General features: G+C 41.7%; 1 protein-coding gene across 1 annotated transcript in view; it reads right to left on the bottom strand.

The window, feature by feature from the left end:
- The window catches only part of TET1 (tet methylcytosine dioxygenase 1), a 137,062-nt gene that overhangs the window by 58,690 nt on the left and 59,973 nt on the right, over nucleotides 1-18,399 (bottom strand).

Genomic DNA, 18,399 nt, shown 5'->3' with positions numbered 1-18,399 from the left:
GCACCACAACAGTAACTCCGATAGAACATTGTATATCAACTATAAGAAAAATATTTTTAAAAAAATACAATTTTGGAGTTCCTGTTGTGGTGCAGTGGTTAACGAATCTGACTAGGAACCATGAGGTTTCGGGTTCGGTCCCTGGCCTTGCTCAGGGGGTTAAGGATCCGGTGCTGCCGTGAGCTGTGGTGTAGGTCCCAGACGCAGCTCGGATCCTGCGTTGCTGTGGCTCTGGTGTAGGCCAGTGGCTACAGCTCTGATTGGACCCCTAGCCTGGGAACCTCCATATGCCGCGGGAGCGGCCCTAGAAAAGGCAAAAAGACCAAAAAAAAAAAAAAAATTTACAATTTTAAGGGAGTTCCCATTGTGGCTCAGAGGGAACAAATCTGACTAGGAACCATGAGGTTAAGGATCCGGCGTTGCCATGAGCTGTGGTGAAGGTCGCAGATGCAAGCCGGATCCTTGTTGTGACTGTTGTGTAGGCCGGCAGCTGTAGCTCCAATTAGACCCCTAGCCTGGGAACCTCCATATGCCACGGGTATGGCCCTAAAAAGACAACAAAATTCAATTTTAAAATGGGGCAAAGATGTGAATAGACATTTTTCCAAAAAAGGCAGGCAGACGGCTAAGAGGCACAAGAAAGGATGCTCAACATCACTCATCAGAGAAATGCAAATCAAAACCAAAATGAGATCACCTCACACCTGTCCGAGATGGCTTATCATTAAGAAGACCACAAATAACCTGTTGGTGAGAATGGGGAGAAAAGGGACGCCTCCTACACTGCTGGTGGGAACACAGATTGATAAAGCCACTGTGGAAAATAGTTTGGAGGTTCCTCAAAAAACTAAAAATAGAACTACCAATTCTAGCAATTCCACTGTTAGGTATACATCTGAAGAAAATGAGAACACTAATTCAAAAAGACACATGCAACTCAATGCTTATAACATTATTTAAATAGCCAAGACACGGAAACAACCCAAGTATCCATCAAGCAGTGAATGGAAAAGGAGATATGGCATATTATATACAAGGGAAGGTACTCAGCCATAAAAAATGAAATTTTATCATTTTCAACATCATGGATGGACTCGGAGAATATTATACTTAGTGAAAAAAAAGTCAGAGAAAAACAAATATTGTGCTATCCCTTATATGTGGAATCTAAAAAATAAAACAAATGAATAAATATAACAAAAGAGAAACAGGTAGATCCCATGGTGGCTCATCAGTAGCAAAAGCCACTAGTAGTCATGAGGATGCAGCTTGGATCCCTGGCCTTGCTCAGTGGGTTAACTATTTGGCTGCAGCACCTGGGGTGGCTTTGGAGGTGTAGGTTGGATCCCTGGCCCGGTGCAGTGGGTTAAAGGATCCGGTGTTGCTGCAGTTGTGGCACAGGTTGAAGCTGAGGCTTGGATTCAGTCCCTGGCCTTGGAAATTCCATATGCCTCAGGTGTGGTCATTTGGGGAGAAAAAAAGGAAAAAAAAGAACCTCTATAATGGGATATTTCTTTTTGTGTAAAAATAAATTATAAATAAATAAATAACATATATTAAATATACTCGTATTTCATACATTCATGTATATTAATACATAATCACATTGACATTTACACGAAGATACTCTGGAAGAAGACAAAAGAGAGTCATACAGGTGGTGAATAGCAAGAATTTAGGAGCAATATCTACCAGTGAGAAAACAGAAAGGGTTTAGGAAATGTTTAGACCCAGACTGATAAAATATCGTTTTGACTTTTTGTGTTGTTGTTTTGACTTTTTAATTCCTTTAAAACTAAGCTAAAATAGACAAAGCACTCTATGGAAAGAATTCTAGAGTAGAGTAAGTTAAAAAACCTAAATCCAAAATAGTTTAGGCATTATCAAATTATAAACAAATTAAGAGCACAAGGAAGAGTGCAGAGTACATACGTATATGCTAGTATTTGTTTAAGACATTTCAGAAAGGCTACATACAACTGTCAACATTTGTCTTATAAAAACTGTTGTCAGTGGTATTGTGGTAAATGTTTAACAGTCAGCTTGGGAAGTCGTGGGAAGGAAGCCCTGTTTTGTAGGGTTGGCCAGTTTTTGTGGTATACATACACCCACTACGGTGGATTGTACACTGTGAATGTAACCACCTGAGCAAGAACTGGGAAGAAAGCTGGAAAGAGCTAGAAGGTGTACTGAGAGCTAATCCAAACTACCACACTGACGTTATGAAATTTTTTAAATGAAGATTTTATTGGCATTTAATCTGCTCAGTATACTGTTTCCTGACCATCACACCTTGAGTCTCAAATTATTTAACTTCTATCTCTGAAGAAAGTGAAGTTTTTCAAGAATATCAGGGAGTTCCTGCTGTGGCCCAGTGGAAACGAATCTGACTAGGAACCGTGAGGTTGTGGGTTCTATCCCTGGCCTTGCTCTGTGGGTTAAGGATCCAGCGTTGCCGTGAGCTGTGGTGTAGATATAGATCCATCTTGGATCCTGCATTGCTGTGGCTGTGTGGTAGGCTGGCAGCTGGAGCTTCAGTTGGACTCCTAGCCTGGGATCCTCCCTATGCCACGAGTGCAACCATAAAAAGCAAAATATAGTGGGGCTCTTTTATCCCTTCAAGTTTCATCTACACTTTGGGAACACCATAGGTATTGGGGTCTCTTCTCCTCCAGCCCTGCCCCCCTCCCACTCCTGTCTTCTGCTGCTCCAAAAGGGCCCAAAGGTACAATTTAAAAGACAGATTCAAAGTCCCCTAGTTCTCTGTCTTCCACACTATACCCAGCCCAAGATTATAGGTTGCTGGCACTCTGAACTAACAGGAATGTTGAACTCCCCAGATTAGATCTAGTTCCAATAGTTCCCAAGCCTCCTCCACCTTCTCATTTTTCCACATTCCTATCATTATGATACTCTTAGACCCACTCTAGAAGGAGCTCAAATGGCATCGAGCAATTAGGTGTTTTATTCTGAAACAGCCCTGCCCTTTGGACAGAATCTGATTGAACCCTGTCCCCAACACATGCTTACATTCCATACATGCTGCATTTCCTCTATCAAGAAACAAGTACCCAGAGCACATAAAAAAAGTGAAGACTTTTGGGGAGTTCCCATTGTGACTCAGTGGGTTAAAAACCCAACTAGTATCCACGAGGTCTTGGGTTAGATCCCTGGCCTCGCTCCGTGGGTCAGGGATCTGGCATTGCCGAGAGCTGTGGTGTAGGTTACAGATGCGGCTCGGATCCCAAGTTGCTGTGGCTGTGGCTGGCAGCTGCAGCTGCAGCTTTGATTCAACCCCTAGCCCGAGAACTTCCATATGCTGCAGGGACAGCCCTTAAAAAAAAAAAGTAAACACTTTCAAAGCATGTTCAGAGATGTGATCCAACAAGACTGTGATCTTTACTACACAGGTAGGTTAGTATTTCTCAATCTTCTTTTCATTTTTTTTTTCACCCCTTACTGCAAAATCTTTTCCTTCATATTCCTTCCTGTGAAATCTTAATACCCAAATATGGCATGTGTCTGTTTATGTACTATGACCCCATTGTAATATCTAAGATTTTTCCACCTTCCACTCCCCACCACGCACCAATTTTCACTTCTTTTGCAGAAAAAGCATTTCGAAAACATGTAGAACATGAGGAGCATCCCACAATGTATTTAAGCCTAATCAGAAATGACACCTTTAAAATCTTCCTGAAAACATGTGCTTAGAGTAAATTTTGAGGGCGAACCACTGGGAAACTTCATTAATGTTAACTTTAAGATGACGCAATTCTGCTTGATATTGTATTTTCCCTCCCACATCCCCTAAAAAGAAGCATGGACATCAGCCCTGCTCTGTAGCCCTACCACCATGCAATGCTCACCACAACTGCCTGCTAACAAAACCCATTGACTCAAAAGGAAAGCTGAAGCAGCTCCTCAAAGACCTAGGAGATTCTAAAATAAACATTTAACAGACCTACACCAAAATATCCTCCTTGAAGTACCTGCGGCAAGACAGGTACCTCATTTTCCTTGAGCAGTGAGATTATCTACTCCAGAATTCCAGCCATTGAGTTCCCGCTTTGGCTTTTGTAGGTATCAAAAGGAAAAACCTGCCCTACCAAGTTTTGTAGCCCTAATATTCTGTGAACTTTACTTCTGAGCTGTTTCTCAGGGGCAAAGCTCACGGAATACAGCACCCAGTAAGGGATTCAAAGGCCACAGGAAGGCAGGGCTAGGTCAGCCTGGAGAGGGGGGCTGTCTAAGAAGCTGGGTCTGCCCTACCTTGGTGCTGTAAGGCCTTATGGCGTTTCCATGCTGGAGCCGAATAGGAGCCATGGCAGAAACTTCAGATGTTTCTCACTTCTCTCCAGCAGATCCAGTCGCCAGATCCAGAAGATGTTTCTGATGTTTTATTCATATCCCCAAACAAAAACTCCACCCTCATTTGGCCACAGGGTCACATCCCAAAGTCAATCTTTTAACGTTGGGGTGGGGCAAAGGAGCAGAGTTACTAAAGGGAGGGACAGCTTCTATTTTATCAAAAACCAAGTCAATTGCAGATTAGTTCCAAATGTACACAAAACTGTCAAGAACTAAACCTCTCAATTCACAGATGACCTTGTCCTAGACTTCTTCCTCTGAAGGCAGTCAAAAAGACAACACACACACACACACACACACAGAGTCTGGGTAGGAAGGCAGTCAAAAAGACAACACACACACACACACACACACACACACACACACACACACACACACGCAGAGTCTGGGTAGGAACCTACTTTGTGGGGACAATGCTAAGAGCACCAAGAAGGTCCAACTGTCAGTAAATACCAAGACCTAACAGTGCTGGTTCCCCACACCCGCCCCTCCAACCCCCAAGAAAATGGTGAAGAAAGTTGAAGTCAGCCAGCATGCCAAGGACACTTGCTTCTCCGACGTCAAATCCAAGATGAAGAGATGAGCTTTGGGGTTCTGGCGCTGTGATTCCTGGAAAGGCCGAGGGTGATGCCTGGACCTATAGCAGTACTTCTGTCATTGCTGTAAAGTCTGACTGAAACAATGGAAAGACCAGTGGAAGCTCCACCGATTGTAGCGTGGCTAGCCTACAATAAATGGGTGGAGTTCATGTAACAACCACAAGAGACAAAAAAACCTGTCAGACCCCATTAGATAAATGATAGCTTCAAATTATCGACCCATCAAAAAATCCCTTCCTCATTCTAATCTCACGTGGTTATGCTGAAAGGTTATAAGGAGTCGCTATAGTCCAAATTCAATCCATTCCTTAAAAGTTAGAGACCTAACCTAATCTTTTGTAGACCCCCAAGGAAACACTCAATTGAAACTAAAATCGGGATAAGGCTCAGATCTGGCATTGCTGTGGCTGTGGTGTAGGCCAGGGGCTACAGCTCTGATTCAACCCCTAACCTGGGAACTTCCAGGTGCTGCAGGTGCTGCCCTAAAAAGACAAAAAAAGAAAGAAAAAAAGAAACTAAAATCGAAGTCTCCCCTGGGGTCTCTCAGTCTCCATCCCTTGGCTCTGCGTGTGTCCCCCTGAGCCCATTCCTTAAAGGATTCTAAATGGAAACCCAATGCCATTTTGTACTTCAGATTTTTCATGAGTAAACATATCTATCCATGTTTCAAGTTAAGAACCACCTCTGGTGTTCAGTATACTTAATATTCTTTACACCTTTTTTTTTTTTTTTTTTTTTTTGGTCTTTTTTGCATTTCTTGGGCTGATCCCACAGCATGTGAGGGTTCCCTGGCTAGGGGTTGAATCGGAACTGTAGCCACCGGCCTACGCCAGAGCCACAGCAACTCGGGATCCGAGCCGCGTCTGCAACCTACACCACAGCTTACGGCAATGTCGGATCCTTAACCCACTGAGCAAGGCCAGGGATCAAATCCAAAACCTCACGGTTTCTAGTCGGATTTGTTAACCACTGCGCCACGACCGGAACTCCCATGGCAATGCTGGATCATTAACCCCCTGAGCGGGGCTAGGATCGAACCCAAGTCCTCATGGATACCAGACGGGTTTGTTACCATTGAGCCACGACAGGAACCCCTTATTTTTTTTAATTCTAATTTTTTGGCCATGCATGAGGCATATGGAAGTTCCTGGGCCAAGGATCGAACCTATAACATAGCTGCAACCCAAGCCCCTGCAGTGACAATGCCAGATCCTTAACCTGCTGCAACACCAGGGAACTCCTGCTACATATATATATATTTATAAATATATATATTTTTTCTCTTTGGCTGCCCCTTGGCATATGGAATTCCCAGACCAGGGATCAGATCAGAGTCATCGTCTCTACCTAAACTGCAGCTATGGCAATGCCAGATCCTTAACCCACTTTGTCAGCCAGGGCTTAAACCTACAATCCAGTGCTCCCCTGTCCTCATGTATTTTTAATAGTGTCAAACCAGCAACTGTCCCAGTTCCACTGCTTATCAGCCACATGGGCCAGAGTGAGTTCTTGCTCTAGGGAGACTCTTTGAGCCTCAGTTTCCTTAAGATAAATCAAGACTAGTAGTAGCACTTATGGAACAGGTTTGTTGTGGGGATTAAATCAAACTACTTATGTACATACAGCATTGGACTTTTATAGGTGCAGAAATGAACTATTTAAGGGGAAAAAATACATGCTAGGTAGTTCTTCCCTTCCTACATGTCCTTCAATATGTAGCAAAAAACCAGTAATTCCAGTCTCAAATCCACAATTAAAACAGAATATCAAATGAAGAGACTTTTGATGCAAAAAAAAAAGAACAGAATATTTATTAATAGCTATTATGTATGTATTGAGTATTTACAACTTGCCAGGCATCATTATGAGCACTTTATGGGCACTATCTCATTTACTTTTTCTGTTGAGATAAGATTAGTCACATCTCCAGTCTTCTAATAAGGAAGTTTCTGAGAAGGTTCACTCAATAGCCAAAGTTAGATAAATATTCTGAGCCAAAATCCAAACCAAAAATCTCTCTTAAGTCCTAGAGTGTTAACATTTATAGCAAATTCCAGAGTTCCTGTTGTGGCACAGTGGTTAACGAATCCAACTAGGACCCATGAGATTGTGGGTTCGATCCCTGGCCACGCTCAGTGGTTAAAGATCCAGCATTGCCATGAGCTGTGGTGTAGGTCACAGACACTGCTCGGATCCTGCGTTGCTGTGCCTCTGGCGTAGGCCAGCAGCTGCAGCTCCGATTAGACCCCTAGCCTGGGAACCTCCCTATGCCGTGGCTTCAGCCCTAGAGAGAAAAAAAAAAAAACATTTATAGCAAATTCCTTTAGTTACTAATATTTACTGAACTAAGATTGCAATAGATGCTTAGAATAACACAGAATTCCTATGGTAGCTTCTTTTGTTAGATTGTGGGAATTATATTTCTAAACTAACTGGCCTACTTTTATTCATCTGTTTGTGAATTGTAACAGTGCAGCACTGCTATTCAAGATATTATAACTTAATTGGGAGTTCCTGTTGTGGCTCAGTGGGTTAAGAACCTGATTAGTATCCATGAGGATGTGGGTTCCATCACTAGCCTTGCTCAGTGGGTTAAGAATCCGGCGTTGCTATGAGCTGTGGCTTAGGTCATAGATGTGGTTCATATCCTGTGTTGCTGTGGCAGAGGCTGGCAGCAGCAGACCCCTAGACTGGGAACTTCCATATGCCACAGCTGCAGCCATAAAAAGCAATGAAATGAAATGAAATAAAATAAAATAAAAAAATTTAAAAACCAAAATATAACTTAATATCCAAATTCAGTATATGCACATTGGATTCACACAAATTTATTAAGGAAAGTGGGTGAAATCAGAACCTAATTTAGAATCTAATTAAGATGTGGTAAAAGCTCACTGTCTAATATCCCCCCAAAAAGTTCCTTGGTCTGTTATACAACCCTCCTTATTTCTGATAATCCTGATATGTTTTACCTTCTTGCATAATTTCTTCCTCAAAATTTTCACTTTCATATAATTAAGAGACTAGGATTCAGTGACAGCTTCTTGGTATTAAATAATCCTCCAATATCAATTGCCATATTAATTTTTTTAAAGTACATACAAATTACAGAATATTTAATTCAATTTCACTAGTTTTATAAATGTGGTTTATATGCACTTATCAGGTCAGGTCAAGGTTCATGACAGAAGGTAGGCTCCAAATACCTCTCTCTTTTTTTTTTTTGGCCTTACCAACAGCATATGGAAGTTCCTGAGCCAGCTGTTGAACCTGTGTCACAGCAGTGATCCAAGCAGCTACAGTGGCAACTCCAGATCCTTAACTCACTGCACCACAGAACTTCTTTTTTGTTTTTTCTTTTTTAATGGCACTAAAATGTTCCTCAAGGAGTTCCTGACGTGGCACAGAGGGAAGGAATCCAACTAGGAACCATGAGGTTGCAAGTTCCATTCCTGGCCTCGCTCAGTGGGTTAAGGATCCAGCGTTGCTGTGAGCTGTGGTGTAGGTTGCAGACACGGTCTGGCTCCTCCGTGGATATGGCTGTGGTGCAGGCCGGCAGCTGTACCTCTGATTCGACCCCTAGCCTGGGAACCTCCTTGCCATGGGTATGGCACTAAAAAGCAAAAAAAAAAAAAAAGTTCCTCAAGATTTCAAGAGATTTTGTTATTCTGTTTTCCACTAGGGATTGGCTCCTATCAAGTCGCCCTACTGGAAGGCTCCCACTAGATCCAAGATAATATTCAAGGACCCTGCCTCACCTAACTCCCTCCAGGAGGCCATCAGATAACTAGTTAATTCAGGATCCCACAAGTTACCAATAAAGGTTTCAGCTTTTCCTTCTTTCCACATTGCTCATGTGGCCTTGGGTGTCCACACCCTTCCTCTACTGTTTTCCCTTGAAGTGAAAATGTCTATTTTAGTTTAGTCTTTCTAAGAATAAGAACACAATCTCCAGGAATACTGGGTATTTATTCAGCACTTAGCTGGTGATGATATGCACAGAGGTATTTACACATTCCTAACAGAAAAATCAGAGAGCATTCTGAAGCCAAAGATCTGTAAATCTTTCCCTTCTACCTCCTTCCCTCAGGCCACAACTAACTTAAGTTTTTCCTGTCTTAAGGGGGGAAAAAACCAAGTATTTAGCTCTCACCCTATTTCTCTCTCCTCCTTATAAAGAAGTCTATCATACACTCTTCCACCCTTTGTAATTAAGCTTCTACTCACACCACCTCATGGAAACTGCCAAAGATTCACCAATGTAGTCCAATGCCAAACTCAAGGGACTTGCAGACTATCTTTTGAGACTATTGCTCACTAAAGATTCTTCAATTATTTGCCCATCATTTCAGTCTCCCTGGCTGGCTTCTCTGCCTACTTATAAAAGATACTGTTTCCCTTTGCCTCCTCTCCAATCTCCCCAATTATCCATGTACTTGCCCTTCATTCTACCTTTTTTTTGTCGCTGATTCTCTCATCAGGACAAGATATCTCTCCTGAGCTTCAAATTCAGTCATCCTTCAACCAGACATCTTCATCAGGCAATTAAAACTCAACTACTGGAGGAGTTCCCGTCGTGGCGCAGTGGTTAACGAATCCGACTAGGAACCATGAGGTTGCAGGTTTGGTCCCTGCCCTTGCTCAGTGAGTTAAGGATCTGGCATTGCCATGAGCTGTGGTGTAGGTTGCAGACATGGCTCAGATCCTGCGTTGCTGTGGCTCTGGTGTAGGCTGTTGGCTACAGCTCCGATTGGACCCCTAGCCTGGGAATCTCCATATGCCGTTGGAGCGGCCTAAGAAAATGGCAAAAAGACACCCCCCCCAAAAAAAAACCTCAACTACTGGAGTTCCTGTTGTGGCAGAGCAGAAACGAATCTGACTAGGAACCATAAGGTTGCGGGTTCCATCCCTGGCCTCGCTCAGTGGGTTAAAGAACCGGCATTGCCAGTGAGCTGTGGTGTAAGTCACAGATGCAGCTTGGATCTGGTGTTGCTGTGGCTCTGGCGTAGGCTGGTGGCTACAGCTTCGATTGGACCCCTAGCCTGGGAACCTCCATATGCCTCAGGTGCAGCCCTAAAAAAGACAAAAGACAAAAAAAAAAAAAAAAAAAAAAAAAGAAAAGAAAACAAAAAACCTCAACTATGCCTGCAAGTTAATGAACTACTTTCCCAAGCCTGCTTTAACTCCAAAACCCACCTAATGACCCATGAGTCTTCTCAGAATTCTCCTAGTTCAAGCCTCAAATTCAGGAGTTCCCCTTATGGCTCAGTGGATACGAATTGGCTATTTTCTGTGAGGATGCAGGTTAGACTTCCAGCCCTACTCAGTGGGTTAAGAATCCAGTGTTGCCATGAGCTGTGGTGTAGGTCACAGATATGGCTTGGATCCTGCATTGTTGTGGCTGTGGCTTAGGCTGGCAGCTGTAGCTCGGATTCAATCCCTAGCCCTAGAACTTCCATATGCCACAGGTGTGGCACTCAAAAAAAAAAAAAAAGACTGAAATGCAGCCTCTAAATTCAATGGATTCTGAACTTAAAACCTCTTCTATTATCCTATGTTCCCTTTCCTACTGGTTCTGCCTCAGAGCACACCTTCAACAAATCATGCTCCACGCATGACAAAATAGGTACCAGCTCTCATGGAGGTCATATTCTCATGGTGGTTAGGTAACAAATATTTTCAGAACCTAATCTTTCATCTTATACCCTTAAGTAGATTTCATCTTATACCCTTAGTAGATCTCAGAATTGGGATTGGCTTCCAGAATGTAGCACTCCCAAATTTTCATATATTTCTAAGGAAGGACTTTCCAATGGAAATACAATGTGGGCTAAAAAATAAAAGTTTCTAGGTTTTTTTTTTTAAATAAAAAGAAGTAGGTGAAATAAATTTTAATGTATTTCTATTTAAGCCACCATATCAACATATTATTTCAACATGAAATTAATATAAAAATTATCAGAAATATTTTACTTTATTATATAAAGTCTATGAAATTCAGCATATATTTTAATGAGTTTCCATTTGTGGTTAATTATTCAATGGTTAAAGTAAAATGCAGTAATATCAAAATAAAGTTGTATTTCATGGAAAAATGTTTCAATTTGCTTCGATCTTAAGTTTTAAATTAATTAAAATAGAAAATTACAAGTCAGTTTCGGGTTGTTCAACCCAAATTTCAAGTTATTAGACAATGCAGTTATTTATGGAATTCATTTAAAATGCAAATCTCATTGCTTTAGGCTGTGTTCCACAGAGCACCTGGCTAAACATCAACATCACCCAAGGGGGGTTTAGAAAACCACAGATTCTAAACTATGCCCTGCAAGGTTTCCTTAGGTCTGAAGCTAAAAAAACACTATCAAGATGCAAAGAGTAGCTTGGTAGGGAACCTGGGAACCATGAATCCCCAGAGAAAAATTCGCATTTCTCAGTCCAGCAAGCAAGGACTCTGGTTCCTAGCTTTGGCCGAATTTTACAGAATGTCTCTTAGAAGTCTCCCTACACCAGCCCTACCCCCACCCTTGCTTCCTCTGGGCTATTTTAAGCAGCCTGGTCTTTTCTCAAGTAGCAACTTCAACACAGAAAGCTCTTTGGTCATTCAACCCTCCCCCATCCACTTTGCCTTCAAAACACCAATTCACCTGTAGAGAACTAGAGGAAAGGTGATCTGGGAAATCAGGTATTTCTTAACAATTCCCCAGCTGGTAGAGTCAAGTATTTCACATCCTCTACCCTAGCTCAGATAATATTGAACACTCCCTGATTTACTATATTTGCACAGATTATCTATCACAGCAGTAGACTGCTCTTACTTATTTGTTTGCAATGTTGTCTCCGCATCCTGGACTTTAGACCTCAGAGGACACAAGTTGATGCTTGTCCTCTAGGCTCAAAAACGTGTGTTTTTATTTTGGTAGGAAAACAAAGTATAGGCTAGCTACCAGATAATATGAGGAAATTGTTTTGGGGTTTTGTTGTTGCTGTTTTGTCTTTTTAGGCCCGTACCTTCACCATATGGAAGTTTCCGGGCTGGGGTCCAATCGGAGCTGTAGCTGCCGGCGTATGTCACAGCTGCAGCAACACCAGATCCAAGATTCTGTGACCTACACCACAGCTCATGGCAACACCACCAAATCCTTAACCCACTGAGCAGGGACAGGGATCGAATCCGAGTCCTCATGGATACTGGTTGGGTTTGTTACCACTGAGCCACAATGGGAACTCCAGGAAACTATAATGATAGTATGATTGTGTAGAATGTTCTTACAATATTTAACCTTAAAGATACCTACTCTCCGATAGTTCACATTCATACAAAAGAACAATTATTGAATAGAGAGGATAGTGGTGTTCATTGCATTATGCTCAACTTATAATATGCTTGGAATTTTCATTTGAAGAGTTGGATGTTTTTCTTAACAAATTAAAATATGAATAAACATATAAACAAAATAAAGACAAAACAGATATTTTGCAGTGGCTCAATCTGGGGAGACTTTCCACTCTGCATTTGTAAATATTATTTTAGAGTAGAAGAATAGAGTCCTTCTCTCTTTTCTAAATGTCAATTTTTCCAATGTTTCTTTATGAAATGTGGCTCTTGGAACCAGACACATGATTATTATTATTATTATTATTATAGCTGTATGTGGAAGTTCCCAGGCCAGGGATCAAACCATGCCACTGTTGCAACCTGCACCACAGCTTCAGCAACGCCAGATCCTTAACCCGCTGCTCTCAAGGGAACTCCAGCAAAAGTTATTTTAGATGCACTTGTTCTAGTCATTTCTTGCCTTTTGCAAAACTGTCTCCAGGACCTCACATCAGCCTTCTTATCCACTTTTTCCCTTAACCAGAGCTCTAATCTTTTCTCATCCAACTCCTCTCTTAATGCAGGACTCATACTGGGCAAGTCAGTAAGAAAAACCAAAAGAAGCACTTACAGCCAGAGCCATGAAGCTAAGAGGTACTACACACCAAGACAAACTCCCATCATGAGTACTTTCTTCCCACTTATTCCTGTATATAATTCCTATATATAATTTATGAACCTCAATGATGGGGTTTCTCTTTATCTTTCCCTCTTAATTAAAAGTAAAGCTTTTTTTTTTTTTTGGTCAGTGGCATGCAACAGCTTGATATGGGATCTCAGTTCCCGGATCAGGAACTGAACCAGGGCTGCAGTGGTAAAAGTGCCAAGTCCTAAACACTAGGCCACCAGGGAACTCCTTAAAAGCAATAATTTAAAAATATTTTAATATTTCATCAAGAAAAAGACTAGGGATTCCCGCTGTGGCAAAAAGGGATCAGTGGCATCTTGGGAGCACTGAGACAGCATAGTGGATTAAGGATCTGGCATTGCTGCCATACTTGCGGCTCAAATCTGATCCCTCACCCAGAACCTCCATATGCTAAGGGTCAGCCATTAAAAAAAAAAAAAAAAAAAAGATCCCCTCCTACACATCCCAACTGATATTTGATATTGATCTACAGAATAAATTCTTTAAAAAAAGAGTAAAAATATACATGAGAATATGTACAGAAGGCTTGTTGAAATTGAAATTGCATCATAGCAGAAACATTTCAAAATATAGGACTGGAAATTTCCCATTGTGGCTCAGCAGGTTACAAACCCAACTAGTATACGTGAGGATTTGGGTTTGCTCCCTGGCCTCTCTCAGTTGGTTAAGTATCCAGCGTTGCTGTGGCTGTGGCATAAGACGGCAGCTGCAACTCCAATTCAATCCCTAGCCCAGAAACTTATATATGCTGTAGGTGGGGCCTGAACAAGAAAAAAAAAAAAAAAGATGAATAAAGTAGGATATGATATGTCTGTACAAATTGCAAAAGGCACATTTGTATGTGTGTGTATATGGAGAGTGTTGGGGAGAGGAATCTTTGTAAGTTAAGGATCTGGCATTGCTTTGAGCTGCAATGACATGGCTCACATCTAGTGTTGCTGTGGCTGTGGTGCAGGCTGGCAGTTGTAGCTCTGATTCGACCCCTAGCCTGGGAACTTCCATATGCTGAGGTACAGCCCGAAAAAGCAGTAAGTCAGTCAGTAAATAAATAAATAAATAACACTTGGGAGTGCCCTCGTAGCCTCACATTTGGGGCATTCGGCCTTGTCACTGCTGTGGCTCAGGTTCCATCCCTGGCCCAGGAACTTCTGCATGTCATGGGTGTAGCCAAAAATTAAAAAATTAGGTAAAATTAAATAAATAAATAAAACATCTGAAAAAATATACAACAACCTAGCCATGTGGTTGTTACTGTGGACTAAGAGACTGAGAGTACAAAGAAAACAGGGAAATTTTAACCTTCAGCACTTTGCTATTTTATTATTTTTTCCAACTAGCATCAGTTTCTTTTATAATAAAGATTGAGGAGTTCCCGTCGTGGTGCAGTGGTTAACAACTCCGACTAGGAACCATGAGGTTGCGGGTTTGGTCCCTGCCTTTGCTCAGTGGGTTAACGATCCGGCGTTGCCGTGAGCTGTGGTGTAGATTGCAGACACGGCTCGGATCCCGCGTTGCTGTGGCTGTGGCATAGGCCGGGGGCTACAGCTCCGATTCGACCCCTAGCCTGGGAACCTCCATATGCCGCAAGAGCGGCCCAAGAAATGGTAAAAAGACAAAAAAAAAAAAAAAAAAAAAAAAAAAAAAGATTGAAAAAAATTCTAAATACATACACACAAAAAATAAAATTCAGAAAGCCACCAAACTTCAGTATTAATAAACTTTCCTTGGAGTTTCCATTGTGGCAGTGGAAATGAATCCTACTAGGAAACATGAGGTTACGGGTGGCTCAGCAGGTGAGGAATCCAGGTAGTATCTGTGAGGAGTTGGGTTCGACTCCTCCTGGCCCCCTGGCCCTGCTCAGTGGGTTAAGGCTGGTGTTGCCCTGAGCTGTGGTGTAGGTCGAACATGCGGCCCGGATCTGGCATTGCTGTGGCTGTGGTGTAGGCCGGCAGCTACAGCTCCAATTCAACCCCTAGCCAGGGAACCTCCATAGGCTCAGAGTACAGCCCTAAAAAAAAGACAAAAGACAAAAAAAAAAGGGGGTGGGGGGAGAAAAGAAAAAGAAAAAAAATTTTTTCCATGAAAACGAATGTTTTATCCCATTAATAATAAAGAAAAATTAAGGACGAAGGAATTCCCTAGTGGCTCAGTGGGTTAAGCATCCAGCGATGACAGTCCCTTGACCCTGGGTACTGCTGTGGCATGAGTTTGATCCCTGGCCCAAAAATGTCCACTTGCCATGGATGTAGCCAAAAAATAAAACAACAACAACAACAATAAAAACCCCAAAATTTAAGGACCTAAATGTATGGTTTTTTTTCTTTCCTTTTGCTTTTTTTTTTTTGGCTTTTTGGGGCCATACCCACAGCATATGGAAGTTCCCAAGCTAAAGGTCCAACTGGAACTTCAGCTGCAGGCCTATACCACAGCCACAGCAATGCCAGATCCACGCCTCTCGTCTTCGACCTACACCACAGCTCACAGCAACGCCGGATCCTTAACCCACTGAGCAGGGCCAGGAGGAGTTGAACCCGACTCCTCACAGATACGACTTAGATTGTAACCTGTTGAGCCATAACGGGGACTCCCTGAATGTACTTTTTTCTCAAGACATAAAAATGACCAGCAGGTACATGAAAAGGTGCTACTCACCATTAATCACCAAGAAAATACAAATCAAAACGCTAAAAGCACCTCAAATGAAGTAGGAGCATTATTCACAATAGCCAAGGTAAGGAAACAACATAAGTGTCTGTCTACTGATGAATGGGTAATGGGTAAAGAAAGCATAATATAGAAGTTCCTATTGTGGCTCAGTGGGTTAAAGGACCCAGTGCTGTCTCTGTGAGGATGCGGGTTCAATCCCCAGCCTCACTCAATGGGTTAAGGATCCAGTGTTGCTGTGGCTGATAATACTGCATTGCATAATTGAACTTAATTGTTCTCACTGAAGAAGAAGAAGAAAGGTAGCCAAGTGAGGTGATGGATGTGCTAATTTAATTAACTCCATGGGGAAAATACTTTCACAGTACACACTTTAAAGAGCTTACAAATCTATTTGTCAATTATATCTCAATAAGGTTGAAAAAAAAATCTCAGTAATAACTTTTTTGGTGGTGGGGGGCAGCCTGCCCCCATGGGACATGAAAGTTCCCCCTTCTTCTTAAATATAGAAGAATATATATATATATATATATATTTTTTTTTTTTTTTTTTTTGGTCTTTTTGCCTTTTCTAGGGTCACTCCCGTAGCATATGGAAGTTCCCAGGCTAGGGGTCGAATTGGAGTTGTAGCCACTGGCCTACTCCAGAGCCACAGCAACTCGGGATCCGAGCCACGTCTGTGACCTACACCACAGTTCACGGCAACACCGGATTCCCAACCCACCGAGCAAGGCCAGGGATCGAACCTGCAACCTCATGGTTCCTAGTCAGATTCGTTAACCACTGCGCCACGACGGGAACTCCTTAAATATTTCTTTGACAATTATAAAAAGACAAATTCAAGTGTGGGACCCCATTACTTTTTAATTCCTCAGAAACATCTTAAATACTATTGGGATATAAATCCAATAAAGAAAAAGATAAGAATAAAATCATGAATCAGAATGGTTCTGAATATCACAGTTCCCAAAAGACTGCTGTTATACAATAAAGGACGAAATCACAGAATTTTAATAAACACTGAGTTTGGTCGTCAAGGCTGACAGCTTAGTATAAGGTTTTTAATAAAAATAAACAAAAACAGCACCAGAAAATGGTTTCCCAGTGTGTGAACACTGAGGGCTTTTTGTTAACACTGAATTTTTCACACCTCTCTTTTAAGAATTTCAGAGTTACAACCTGACCCTAAATTACCTCTATTCTGCACCTCTCTGGAAAGCTGCCAGGTAGACTTTTGTAGCCTGTTCTTAAACCACTTTGATGCTTGTTAACAAATGAGATGACAGCCATGAAAACTAATGGGAGTTTTGAGAACACAAGGCTCCAGGCCTGAAGAAACCTCAGCAGATGTTATACATTTGGACATTGATAATGAAGCAATTCCAACAAGGTCTCTTGGTATTTTACTTGCAAAACTGATTCCAACAAATCAGCATGGGGAAGAGCAATCAGAGAAAGGAAAAGCTGGATTAAATATGGTAAATAAAGGAAACTTGCCAGGAGTGAGGAGTACTTGACTGGTAGAGATTCAAATAATACCTCAGACCTTTTAACTCTAGCAGTTAATTTAAAAACACAGTAAAGAGCAAACTTTCAGCCAGTAATAAATGAGACTAATGCTACAAGCTACTAAAAGGGAAGAAAATTTCAGTGACATTCCAAAAGAACACTAAAATGTGGTAATCATTTGAAAACATACAGTATATGAAATCATCACATTGTACACCCCAAACTTACATACTGTCATATGTCACTTGTATCTCAGTGAAGCTTGAGTTAAAACAGGGTTTTTTTCTTTTTCCTTTTTAATACTGTATCTGCGGCATATGTAAGTTCCCAGGCTAGGGATCAAATCAGAGCTGCAGCTGCAGGCCTACACCACAACCACAGGAACTTAACCCACTGAGTGAGGCTGCAGAGATGTACGCTGCAGCTTGTGGCAATGCCAGGCCCTTAACGCACTGAGCAAGGCCAGGGATGGAACCCACATCCTCATGGAGACTACCTCAGGTCCTTAAACAATGAGCCACAATGGGAACTCTGAAAAATAAATTTTTTAAATGTTTCAATAAAAATAAGGTTTTATACCTTTGCTATATAAAAGAAATAAATGAACACAAAATAAGAAAAGTGTTTGTTAAAACTATTATATTGTTTCATGGAAATAAAGACTGGCATAGGAGTTCTCTGCTAGCCTAGCGGTTAAGGATTCAGCATTGCCACTGCTGTGGCTCGGGTTCAGTCCCTGACCTGGGAACTTCCATGTGCTGTGGTCATGGCCAAAAGAAAAAAAAAAAAAGGCAAGTATAGAATTAACCTGAAAAATATAGAAATGCTGGGGGGGGGAATAAATCCAAGGCTGAAATTCTGAAGTGATGAAAAAGGACTTTAAGTGGAAGGGGCAAACAAATCATAAGGCAGTGTACTTGGTACTAGAAAATACAACTATACCAGCAAATGCAATAATCTCCTTTACACATCCCAAGAAAAAGTCATCTTGAGCTAAATGTACACAACATTACGTTTAGTTCTAAGAAGTGAGAACCCAGCTAGAAAGACTGCTGGAATTAGTCAGGTCCAGCATTTTTAGATTATTTACACTGAAGTTCCATACATTTACCCTTTGCCTGGGGTGCTGGCTGGATTTTACTCATTATGGGACAGAGGCTAAACATGCTCAGATATAAAACCCTTACCATGAAAGCTTAGTGGCTAAGTAAGTTATGAAGTGGCCATCTGTG

This window comes from Sus scrofa, chromosome 14 (genome assembly GCF_000003025.6).
Source record: "Sus scrofa isolate TJ Tabasco breed Duroc chromosome 14, Sscrofa11.1, whole genome shotgun sequence".
Lineage (NCBI taxonomy): Eukaryota > Metazoa > Chordata > Mammalia > Artiodactyla > Suidae > Sus > Sus scrofa.
Note: the sequence above shows the minus strand (reverse complement) of the source record. Positions and strands in the feature narration are given on the sequence as shown.